This window comes from Rhipicephalus microplus, chromosome X (genome assembly GCF_043290135.1).
Source record: "Rhipicephalus microplus isolate Deutch F79 chromosome X, USDA_Rmic, whole genome shotgun sequence".
Classification (NCBI taxonomy): domain Eukaryota; kingdom Metazoa; phylum Arthropoda; class Arachnida; order Ixodida; family Ixodidae; genus Rhipicephalus; species Rhipicephalus microplus.
The window spans coordinates 74533880-74546230 of NC_134710.1; the positions used below are offsets into that span (position 1 = coordinate 74533880).

General features: G+C 48.8%; 1 protein-coding gene and 8 non-coding genes across 9 annotated transcripts in view; all 9 read left to right on the plus strand.

Annotated features, from left to right (window-relative positions):
• Nucleotides 1-12351, plus strand: part of LOC119176671 (unextended protein) — a 418752-nt gene that overhangs the window by 114923 nt on the left and 291478 nt on the right. The gene's annotated exons all lie outside the window — the stretch shown is intronic.
• Nucleotides 2153-2225, plus strand: TRNAK-UUU (transfer RNA lysine (anticodon UUU)). Its single transcript has one exon. It is a non-coding gene; the product is annotated as a tRNA-Lys (tRNA).
• TRNAI-AAU (transfer RNA isoleucine (anticodon AAU)) lies at nt 2363-2435 on the plus strand. The gene has a single exon. It is a non-coding gene; the product is annotated as a tRNA-Ile (tRNA).
• TRNAI-AAU (transfer RNA isoleucine (anticodon AAU)) lies at nt 2574-2646 on the plus strand. Its single transcript has one exon. It is a non-coding gene; the product is annotated as a tRNA-Ile (tRNA).
• TRNAK-UUU (transfer RNA lysine (anticodon UUU)) lies at nt 2998-3070 on the plus strand. The gene has a single exon. It is a non-coding gene; the product is annotated as a tRNA-Lys (tRNA).
• Nucleotides 11161-11233, plus strand: TRNAK-UUU (transfer RNA lysine (anticodon UUU)). Its single transcript has one exon. It is a non-coding gene; the product is annotated as a tRNA-Lys (tRNA).
• Nucleotides 11584-11656, plus strand: TRNAK-UUU (transfer RNA lysine (anticodon UUU)). Its single transcript has one exon. It is a non-coding gene; the product is annotated as a tRNA-Lys (tRNA).
• Nucleotides 11796-11868, plus strand: TRNAK-UUU (transfer RNA lysine (anticodon UUU)). Its single transcript has one exon. It is a non-coding gene; the product is annotated as a tRNA-Lys (tRNA).
• On the plus strand, nt 12007-12079 carry TRNAK-UUU (transfer RNA lysine (anticodon UUU)). Its single transcript has one exon. It is a non-coding gene; the product is annotated as a tRNA-Lys (tRNA).

The following is a 12351-nucleotide window of genomic DNA, read 5'->3' on the forward strand; positions in this document are numbered from 1 at the left end:
TGAATCAGCTATAGATAACCTGGGTAACGGCAAGTCACCAGGGCCGGATGGGCTTGGTGCTGCCATATACAAATTTTTTAAGACAGAAATGGCACTGGCATTACACCGAGTGATCAGAGAATGCTACGACAAGCAGCAAACACCTCATTCATTTAGGACAGCACACGTAGTATTAATCCCCAAAACTGATGACCCCGCAAAGCTACTTTCAGTGGAATCCTACCGACCTATCAGTTTGAGCAACACTGACTATAAAATATACACGAAGGTCCTAGCAAGACGGCTCCAAAGTGTTGTCACATCCCTTGTCGGCCCGCATCAGACATGTGGGATTAAGGGCAGAACCATATTCACAAATATACACGTAACCAGAAGTATTCTAGAATGCTGTGATGCAAATAATGACCGCGTGGCCATGATTCAGCTAGACCTGCACAAAGCGTTCGATAAAGTCGTACATGAAATTTTGTTTTTATTGCTGGAACATGTGAATGTAGGGACTGTCATTACAGAAGGCGTTAGAATGGTGTATCATGACTGCAGGGCTAATTTAGTAATCAACAAAGAAGTAAGTGCTTCAATTCCTGTGCGCTCGAGCGTGAAGCAAGGTTGTGCCTTGTCGCCACTCCTTTTCGCGCTTTACTTAGAGCCCTTCTGTTTACGAATACTTGCATCACCAAGTATAAGAGGGTATACGTTTCTGACCAGTGGAATTAGAATTTTAGCCTATGCTGATGACGTCGCAGTGTTTTGCAGTGACAAAGAAAGTGTGCAAGAAGTTGTACGAATAGCTAGGGAATTCTGTGCAGCAACGGGCAGCGCAATTAGTTGGCCAAAATGTCTAGGCGTTTGGCATGGCCAGTGGCAAAGCACACCCGAAGTTTACTGTAACATGAATTGGAAAATCATGCCCGGAAAGTACCTCGGTGTGCCTTTGGATCACTACCGCAATGCTACGGAGTATTGGTCTGAGGAACGTCAACGCATTAAAAATTGTACTGATAAGTGGGGAGGTCGCAATTTATCAATGTTTGCAAAAGCGTCCGTGTGCAATGTATTTCTGATTGCAAAAGTGTTTTATGTATTACAAGTGTTAACCATGACCCGCACTTCGGTCCAGAAAATGCACCGAGTATTCGCGACCTTTATATGGGGGTCGCAGTGGGAGCGCACGAGCCGGTGCAATTTATTTCATAGGGTAAAATATGGTGGTCTGGGGCTTTTGCATCTGTTTTTTAAGCAGTTGGTGAGCAGATTCATGTTCGCTCGAGATCAAACTGACAATTTCTTGAGAACTGTGATCCAAGCAAGACTGCAGACCCCCTTATCTGATTTCGTCGTGTCATCCTTTTCCTTCGAAGCTGGACCACTCAGTCCTTATTTGCGAGAAGTAGTTACAGCTACACGCCTGCTCAAGGAAAGATTTTCGTACGAATACTTGTCCGACGTGACTAAAAAGAAACTGTATCGTGACCTTCTTGATGTCTTCCTGCCAGTGCCCGTCTACCGAGCTTCGTGCAGGCTAGGTTCTGAGCGTGACGTGTTTAAACGTGTTAAGAGAATGCCAGTCAGACCCTCTGTCAAAACATTCTTCTTTCAAGTGCATACCGGCACTCTCCCTGTACTGCCATGGCTAAAAAGTAAAGGGCTTTTTGTACCGTGGTCCGTCAACTGTCTAATCTGCGGCAAACCAGAAACGATAAATCATATCTTTCTCGACTGCCATGATGCTGTGTTCTTGTGGGACGTACTACAACGGACTATAAAAAAAGAACTACCTATCAACGCTTTTGGAATCCGTTTTCTTCCGTGTGCAGCTGCAGGGGAAGTGACGAGTGACATGTTAATGTTGCTTTGCATGCATAGTGTGTGGAGGACAAGAATGGATGTTCGACATATGCGTGTAGACGCACGTTCAGCGAGAGACTATTTTGTTGAGAGTATGCTGTATACACGAGACGTGTTTAAAGCGCTGCCTGAACCCCCCGAGTGGTTACCTGTGCTCGACCAATTGGCTTCTGTGAAGCCTTTTTAAACCAAGTGCACTGGCCAAGTTGAAGCTGGTGTTTTAGTAAGTGTACATATTTTGTATGTATTTCCTTTGCTTGTGGTTATTAAAAGGCAATAAAGAAAAAAAAAAAAAAAAAAAAAAGCCCGGCTAGCTTAGTCGGTAGAGCATGAGACTTTTAATCTCAGAGTTTTGGGTTCGAGCCCCACGTTGGGCGCTGCGTTTTATTACTGATCTGTCCATGTTACAGGAATGGTTTTCCAATATTTCTTCGCCTTCCTCTCCTTCGCTCTTTGACTTAGCCTTTCTGACCATGAACGCACGAGATGACGCAAACTGAAACGGGTACTGTCCGCCCGGCTAGCTCAGTCGGTAGAGCATGAGACTAATAATCTCAGGGCCGCGGGTTCGAACCCCTCGTTGGGCGCTGTATTTTTTACTGATCTGTTGCCATGTTACAGGAATTGTTTTCCAATATTTCTTCGCCTTCCTCTCCTTCGCTCTTTGACTTAGCCTTTCTGACCATGAACGCACGAGATGACGCAAACTGAAACGGGTACTGTCCGCCCAGATAGCTCAGTTGGTAGAGCATGAGACTAATATTCTCAGGGCCGCGGGTTCGAGCCCCACGTTGGGCGCTGCATTTTCTTACTGATCTGTGCCCATGTTACACGGATTGTTTTCCAATCTTCTTTTGCCTTCCTCTCTTTCGCTTTGTGACTTAAGATTTCTGACCATGAACACAAGAGATGACGCAAACTGAAACGGGTACTGTCCGCCCGGCTAGCTCAGTCGCTAGAGCATGACACTTTTAATCTCAGAATCGTTGGTTCAAGCCCCAAGTTGGGCGCTGCATTTTTTTACTGATCTGTTCCCATGTTACATGGATTGTTTTCCAATCTTCCTTCGCCTTCTTCTCTTTCGCTCTGTGACTTAAGCTTTCTGACCATGAACGCACGGGATGACGCAAACTGAAACGCGTACTGTCCGCCCGGCTAGCTCAGTCGGTAGAGCGTGAGACTTTTAATCTCAGGGTCGTGGGTTCGAGCCCCACGTTGGGCGCTCAATCTTTTTACTGATCGTTTCCCATGTTACAGGAATCGTTTTCCAATCTTTCTTTGCCTTCTTCTCCTTCGCTCTTTGACTTGATCTTTCTGACCATTAACACACGGGGTGAAGCAAACTGAAACGGTTGCTGTGTTCCCGGCTAGCTCAGTTGGTAGAGCATCATCATCATCATCATCATCAGCCTGACTACGTCCACTGCAGGACAAAGGCCTTTCCCATGTTCCGCCAGTTAACCCGGTCCTGTGCTTGCTGCTGCCAATTTATACCCGCAAACTTCTTAATCTCATCTGCCCACCTAACCTTTTGTCTCCCCCTAACCCGCTTCCCTTCTCTGGGAATCCAGTCAGTTACCCTTAATGACCAGCGGTTATCCTGTCTACGCGCTACATGCCCTGCCCATGTCCATTTCTTCTTCTTGATTTCAGCTATGATATCCTTAACCCCCGTTTGTTCCCTAATCCACTCTGCTCTCTTCTTGTCTCTTAAGGTTACACCGACCATTTTTCTTTCCATTGCTTGCTGCATCGTCCTCAATTTAAGCTGAACCCTCTTTGTAAGTCTTCAGGTTTCTGCTCCGTAGCTAAGTACCGGCAAGATATAGCTGTTATATACCTTCCTCTTGAGGGATAGTGGCAATCTACCTGTCAAATTTGAGAGTGCTTGCCGAATGTGCTCCACCCCATTCTTATTCTTCTAGTTACTTCAATCTCGTGGTTAGGCTCTCTGGTTATTACCTGCCCTAAGTAGACATAGTCTTTTACAACTTCAAGTGCACTATTACTTATCTTGAAGCGCTGCTCCTTGCCGAGGTTGTTGTACATTACTTTCGTTTTCTGCAGATTAATTTTAAGACCCACCTTTCTACTCTCCTTGTCTAACTCCGTAATCATGAGTTGCAATTCATCCCCCGAGTTACTCAGCAATGCATTGTCATCGGCAAAGCGCAGGTTACTAAGGTATTCTTCGTTGACTCTTATCCCTAACTGTTCCCATTCTAGGCTTCTGAAAACCTCCTGTAAGCATGCGGTAAAAAGCATTGGGGAAATTGTGTCCCCCTGCCTTACACCCTTCTTGATTGGTATTCTGTTGCTTTCTTTATGAAGCACTATGGTAGCAGTTGATCCCCTTTAGATTTCTTCCAGAATGTTTATATTCTAGTGAATAAGAAAGACGTTGATACCATCAGGTCAGCTATCATCAGCACAAGAAAAAGGCACGAGATCGGTGATCAAGCTCCGTCATCTGGGTTCGCCTGCCTTCCTTTAGAGCTACCACCCGCTTGCTGAGTCCTTCAATAAACCCCTTTTACATTTGGTGGATTGTGCTGGGTAACTGCATCACCTACACCCTGGAACTTTGATCCCGCACTCTGCCGTCGACCATGCAAGTTGACGCTGCCCAACAGACAGCACCTCTCGCGGCTCCTACTTGCCCCGGCCCGGTTCACCAGCGAGACCCCCCGATCTTTTCGGGTGCCGAAGACCAGGACGTCGAGGACTGGCTGTCGTCCTACGAAAAAGTCAGTGGACCAAACAGGTGGGATGACGCTGCTAAGTTGAGCACCGTCAACTTTTACTTGACTAATGTGGCGAAACTGTGGTACACAAACCACGGATCCGAGTTCGAGAACTGGGCCACTTTCAAGCAGGCAATATCCTCGGTTTTCGGTCGCCCTGCCGTGCGGAAGTTGCGCGCCGAACAACGCCTGCGCTCACAGGCACAAGAACCTGGCGAAACGTTTACCGCCTATATTGAAGATATTCTCGATCTGTGCAAGCGCGTCGATGCCGCAATGAGCGAAAGTGCTAAGATCCAGCACATTATGAAAGGTGTTGATGACGACGTCTTTCAAATGCTCCTGGCGAAGTCTCCTGGCACGGTGTCTGAAGTGGTAACTCTGTGCCAGAACTACGACGAATTGCGACGGCAACGAGCTCTCACCCGTCGTCCATTTCAGTCTAACCAACCACTCGCTGCACTGGACGTCGTACCTGACCACTCCCGCCTTCTAGCACAAATGAAAGACTTTGTGCGTGAGGAGGTCGCACGTCAGCTTTCCCTCCTGCCGTTTTGTCAGCGCCTAGAGCTCCCGCAGCAGCAGCAAGAGCAACCACCGACACCGTTAGCTCCCATGCTCCGACATGCACTTCAGGACCAGATTGCCGAGGCTATGCCAGTGCCCTTTCAGCAGCAAGTTGTCGCCGCGCCTCTTACTTATGCTGACGCAGTAAAGAGGCAGCAGCCACACCAGCCCTCGCCGTTCAATGGACTGCCGCATGTCACCGCTCCTACTCAGTCTTCCGTCGCATGGGCTCCTCCCCTCGCTACCGCAGCCTCGACTCAGCCGTATGCCGCGTGGGCGGCGCCCCCTGCTGCAAATGCCTGGCGAACGCGCGATAACCGGCCGATCTGTTTCGCGTGCGGCGGACCTGGCCATATCTCCCGATACTGCCGTCGTCGCGTGCCCGCCTACACAGACATCCGACCACGAAGCAACTACATGGACCGACCACCTTTTGGTTATGAAAGTTCGGATCGTCAGTCAAACACGCCTTCCCGTGACTATCCCGCAACTTCCTCTCGTCGCTCACCTTCACCCAATCGACGCTCCTTGTCACCCATGCGTCCACGACCAGCCCCTCAAAATGAGGGAAACTAGCCGTCGCAGTTCAAGGGGCAAGAACTGCGCTATCGAAATCTTCAAGTCCTCGCACCTTGCCGTCAAATATCGTCGAAGTTTTTGTAGACGGCGCCCATGCATACGCTCTTGTGGATACCGGTGCCGCTGTGTCTGTTATAGACGCCAAACTTTGCCGCAAGCTCCGAAAGGTGACCACGCCGCTTGATATGTTCTTACGTGCAGCAAATGGAGAACCCGTTCGACCTATAGCCGCCTGCACTGCCCGACTCAAAATTGCAGAGGACCTCTACATTGTTGAGTTTATCGTCCTTTCCTCGTGCTCTCATGACATCATACTTGGCTGGGATTTCCTATCCCGTAATCGTGCCGTTATAGATTGTGCCCGTTCCGAACTTGAACTGCTTCCGTTCTTCGACCAGCCCTACGACCACACTAATCAAGCTGCGCACAAGCTAGTTGTCAAAGAAGACACTGACATTCCACCGACAACAGCTGTTTTGCTCCCTGTGGTCTCCGATGGCATGCGTGATGAAGTAGCATTTTTCGAGCCATCAAGCCTCTTTCTAAGTCGGAAACCACTTCTGCTCCCTTATTCAGCCCTCTCAATTTCTAATGGAGCCAGTGCTCTCTGCCTTACCAATCCCTTTCCGCATTCCATCAAACTGTTTAAAGGCGAGTCTCTTGGATGCGTACAGCCCATTGATAACGGACAAATTTTTACCGTGCCGCAAGAATCATCCCAAAGTGACCTCTCCGCCGTCAGTGCTCTTAACCACTCTGATGTACAGGCTTCGAAAGTGTTCGATTCGGTGATCGCAGACGGACTGTCACCATCTGAACGATCTGAACTCCTCCAACTGCTGTACCAGTACCGCGAATCTTTCGATGTTGTTCAACCTTCACTTGGCCGCACTTCTACCACTCTACATTACATCGATACCGGCTCCCATGCGCCACTACGACAGCGACCATATCGTGTTTCTGCGACCGAACGCCAAGTTATTACCGAACAGGTGAACGATATGCTGCAACGTGGCGTCATTCAACCTTCACAAAGTCCATGGGCCTCACCTGTAGTGCTCGTTAAAAAAAAAGGATGGTTCCGTTCGCTTCTGCGTGGATTACCGGCGCCTAAATAAGATCACTCGAAAAGACGTGTATCCTTTACCCAGGATTGATGATGCCCTTGACACTTTACAAGGTGCCGAGTTTTTTTCATCATTAGATTTGCGCTCAGGGTACTGGCAGGTCCCCCTTGCAGATGCCGATCGACCAAAAACAGCCTTCGTGACACCGGACGGTCTGTATGAGTTTAATGTCATGCCCTTCGGCCTCTGCAATGCGCCTGCCACCTTCGAGCGCATGATGGACTCGGTTCTTCGGGGTTTGAAATGGCAAATCTGTCTCTGCTATCTCGACGATATAGTCGTCTTTGCGCCAGACTTTGGAACACATCTCGAGCGCCTCAAACACGTCCTCACGTGCCTGAAAAATGCTCAGCTCCAACTAAACCTCAAGAAGTGTCACTTCGCTGCTCGGCAACTTACGATTCTCGGGCACGTCGTATCAAAGGACGGTATACTTCCAGACCCGGCTAAGTTACGTGCTGTCGCCGACTTCCCCAAACCAACAACTATGAAGCAGTTACGGAGCTTCGTGGGGTTATGCTCCTACTTTCGCCGGTTCGTGCGCAACTTCGCCTCTATCATTGCGCCTTTGACCAAACTTATAGGCAGCACCACTGATATTTCGTCATGGTCTTCTGAGTGTGACCAAGCCTTCTGTACCCTTCGTCGTCTCCTCACTTCGCCACCAATACTGCGTCACTACGATCCTACGGCAGCAACTGAGGTCCACACCGACGCCAGTGGTGTCGGCCTCGGTGCGGTTCTCGCGCAACGCAAGCCTGGATTCGCCGAGTATGTCGTCGCCTACGCCAGCAGAACTCTTACCAAGGCTGAATCGAACTACAGCGTCACCGAGAAGGAATGCTTGGCGATCGTTTGGGCGCTTGTCAAGTTCCGCCCATACCTTTATGGCCGTGCTTTTGATGTAGTAACGGACCACCACGCATTATGCTGGTTATCTTCGCTTAAGGACCCATCGGGTCGTCTTGCCCGTTGGGCTCTTCGGCTTCAAGAATATGACATTCGCGTGGTATATCGTTCCGGCCACAAGCATGCCGATGCTGATGCACTGTCACGATCTCCCCTATCCCCGGACATCGCATCTGTTTCCTCGGACAACACGTTGTCAGCGCTTGACGAGGACACCATCTCTTCTGCACAACGCAATGACCCATGGATCGCTTCGCTTCTTGACGCGTTATCCGAGGCACCGACACTTCCAACCACTCGAACCATGCGCCGCCAGGCTCCGCACTTCAGTATTCGGGATGGCCTTTTGTACCGGCGCAACTATTCAGCAGATGGTAGGAAATGGCTACTAGTCATTCCCCGAACGCTGCGTTCTACCATCTGCGCGTCGTTTCATTCCGACCCGCAATGTGCTCACGCCGGTGTTTTCAAGACCTACGAGCGCCTACGAAAAAGGTATTACTGGCGCGGAATGTTTACCTTCGTCCGCCAGTTCATTCGCGGCTGCCACGAATGTCAGCGGCGGAAAAGCCCGCCAAATCCTGCAACAGGTTCATTGCAACCACTTCCATGCCCAGACCGCCCATTCGACCGAGTAGGAATTGACCTCTACGGACCACTACCATTAACAACGGCAGGCAACCGATGGGCTATCGTGGCAGTGGATCATCTAACACGGTACGCTGAAACTGCTGCTCTCCCCACAGCTGCAGCACAAGACGTCGCAACTTTCATACTCAATCGTTTTGTGCTTCGTCATGGTCCTCCTCGCGAACTCCTCAGTGACCGAGGGCGTGTTTTCCTCTCCGATGTAATACAAGCACTTCTTCAACAGTGCCATATTGTTCACCGGAAGAGTACAGCCTACCACCCACAGACGAACGGCTTGACTGAGCGGTTTAATCGTACTCTGGGAGACATGCTCGCTACGCATGTCGCTTCTGATCAAACTGGGACCTCGTTCTCCCATTTGTTAAATACGCGTATAACACCGCTACGCAAGTCACTACCGGGTTTTCCCCATTTTTTCTCCTGTACGGTCGCGAACCATCACACACCATCGACACTTTACTGCCATACTCGCCAGATCTCTCCGAATACAAGCCTGTCTCGGAAGCCGCTCGTTACGCAGAAGAGTGCCGCAAGCTAGCCAAGCGCCTTACTACATCCGACCAACAGCGCCAGAAGGAGATCCGTGACGACGACCATCGTTCTGCACCAACGTTCGTTCCTGGAGCACTTGTATGGCTTCATGTACCGCCCTGCGCCCCTGGTGTATCACCCAAGCTACTCTCCAATTATCATGGTCCCTACCGCGTGGTCGAGCGTACTTCACCCGTGAACTACGCCATTGAACCCCTCACGCCACCCAGCGACCGTCGTCGGCGTGGACGTGATATCGTTCACGTAAACCGTCTGAAGCCGTACTTTGACCCGCTTGTCCCAACGTGTTAGATCGCCAGGATGGCTTCAACTTTTTCGCCGGGGGTAATTGTAGTGAATAAGAAAGACGTTGATACCATCAGGTCAGCTATCATCAGCACAAGAAAAAGGCACGAGATCGGCGATCAAGCTCCGTCATCTGGGTTCGCCTGCCTTCCTTTAGAGCTACCACCCGCTTGCTGAGTCCTTCAATAAACCCCTTTTACAATATATACTTCATCTACGCCCTGATTCCGCAGTGTTTGCATGACGGATGATATTTCTACTGAAGCAAACGCCTTCTCGTAATCTATGAAGGCTATGTATAGTGGTTGGTTATACTCTGAGCATTTCTCTATTACCTGATTGATAGTATGAATGTGGTCAATTGTTGAGTAGCCTGTTCGAAGTCCTGCTTGTTCTTTTGGTTGATTGAATTCTAATGTTTTCTTTACTCTGTTAGCAATTATCTTTGTAAATAGCTTGTATACTACAGAGAGCAAGCTGATTGGCCTGTAATTCTTCAAGTCCTTGTCATCTCGTTTCTTATGTATTAAGATGATGTTAGCGTTCTTCCAAGACTCTGGTACACTTCTCGTCAGGAGACACCTCGTAAACAGGGTGGCTAGTTTTTCTAACACAATCTGTCCTCCATCTTTCAGCAGATCTAATGTTACCTGATCCTCACCAGCAGCTTTGCCCCTTTGCATGCTCTCCAAAGCTTTTCTGACTTCTTCTATCATTACTTGTGGGGTGTAATCTGGGTTACTGCTAGTTCTTATAGTATTAAGGTCATGGTTGTCTCAGCTACTGTACAGATCTCTGTAAAACTTCTCCGCTATTTTAACTATCCTATCCATATTGGTAGTTATTTTGCCTTCTTTGTCCCTTAGTGCATACATCCGACTTTTGCATATCCCAAGTTTCCTCTTCAATGCTTTGACACTTCCTCCGTTTTTCAGAGCGTGTTCAATTCTCTCTATGTTACACCTTCTTACATCGCCTACCCTACGTCTATTAATCAACTTCGAAAGCTCTGCCAGTTCTATTTTGTCTGTTGTACTTGACACTTTCAAGATTTGACGCTTCTTAATTAGGTAGAGCGTGAGGCTTTTAATCTCCGAGTCGTGGGTTGAAGCCCTAATTTGGGCGCTGCATTTTTTACTGATCTGTTCCTATGTTACACGGATTGTTTTCCAATCTTTCTTCGCCTTCCTCTTTTTCGCTCTTTGACTTAAGCTTTCTGACCATGAACGCACGGGGTGACGCAAACTAAAACGGGGCCCGTCTGTCCGGCTAACTCAGTCGGTACAGCATGAGACTTTTAATCTTAGGGTTGTGGGTTCGAGCCCAAGGTTGGGCGCTGCGTTTTTTTACTGATATGTTCCCACGTTACACGGATTGTTTTCCAATCTTTCTTCGCCTTCCTCTCTTTCGCTCTGTGACTTAATCTTTCTGACCATGAACACACGGGGTGAAGCAAACTGAAACGGGTGCTCTCTGCCCGGCTAGCTCAGTTGGTACAGCATGAGGCTTTTAATCTCGGAGTCGTTGGTTCCAGCCGCAAGTTGGGCGCTGCGTTTTTTACTCATCTGTTCCCATGTTACACGGATTGTTTTTCAATCTTCCTTCGCCTTCCTCTCTTTCGCTCTTTTACTTAGCCTTTCTGCCCATGAACGCACGAGATGACGCAAACTGAAACGGGTACTGTCCGCCCGGCTAGCTCAGTCGCTAGAGCATTAGACTTTTAATCTCAGAATCGTCGGTTCAAGCCCCAAGTTGGGCGCTGCATTTATTTACTGATCTGTTCCCATGTTACACGGATTGTTTTCCAATCTTCCTTCGCCTTCCTCTCTTTCGCTCTGTGACTTAAGCTTTCTGACCATGAACGCACGGGATGACGCAAACTGAAACGCGTACTGTCCGCCCGGCTAGCTCAGTCGGTAGAGCATGAGACTTTTAATCTCAGGGTCGTGGGTTCGAGCCCCACGTTGGGCGCTCAATTTTTTTACTGATCGTTTCCCATGTTACAGGAATCGTTTTCCAATCTTTCATGCCTTCTTCTCAATCGCTCTTTGACTTTATCTTTCTGACCATTAACACACGGGGTGAAGCAAACTGAAGCAGTTGCTGTCTGCCCAGCTAGCTCAGTTGGTAGAGCATGAGGCTTTTAATCTCGGAGTCGTGGGTTGAAGCCCTAATTTGGGCGCTGCATTTTTTTACTGATCTGTTCCTATGTTACACGGATTGTTTTCCAATCTTTCTTCGCCTTCCTCTCCTTCGCTCTTTGACTTAAGCTTTCTGACCATGAACGCACGGCGTGACGCAAACTAAAACTGGGCCCGTCTGTCCGGCTAGCTGAGTCGGTAGAGCATGAGACTTTTAATCTCAGGGTTGTGGGTTCGAGCCCCACGTTGGGCGCTGCGTTTTTTTGCTGATCTGTTTCCATGTTACACGGATTGTTTTTCAATCTTTCTTCGCCTCCCTCTCCTTCGCTTTCAGACTTAAGCTTTCTGACCATGAACGCACGGGGGGACGCAAACTGAAACGGGTACTGTTTGCCCGGCTAGCTCAGTCGGTAGAGCATGAGACTTTTATTCTCAGGGTAGTGGGTTTGAGCCCCACGTTGGGCGCTGAATTTTTTACTGATCTGTTGCCATGTTACAGAAATTGTTTTGCAATATTTCTTCGCCTCCCTCTCCTTCGCTCTTTGACTTAAGCTTTCTGACCATGAATGCACGGGATGACGCAAACTGAAACGCGTACTGTCCGTTCAACTAGCTCAGTCGGTAGAGCATGAGACTTTTAATCTCAGGGTCGTGGGTTCGAGCCCCACGTTGGGCGCTGTGTTCTTATACTGATCTGTTCCCATGTTTCACGAATTGTTTTTCAATCTTTCTTCGCCTCCCTCTTCTTCGTTCTTTGACTTAAGCTTTACGACCATGAACGCACGGGGTGACGCAAACTGAAACGGGTGCTGTCTGCCCAGCTAGCTCAGTCGGTAGAACATGAGACTTTTAATCCCAGGGTCATGGGTTCGAGCCAAATGTTGGGCGCTGAATTTTTTTACTAATCTGTTGCCATGTTACAGGAATTGTTTTCTAATATTTCTTCGC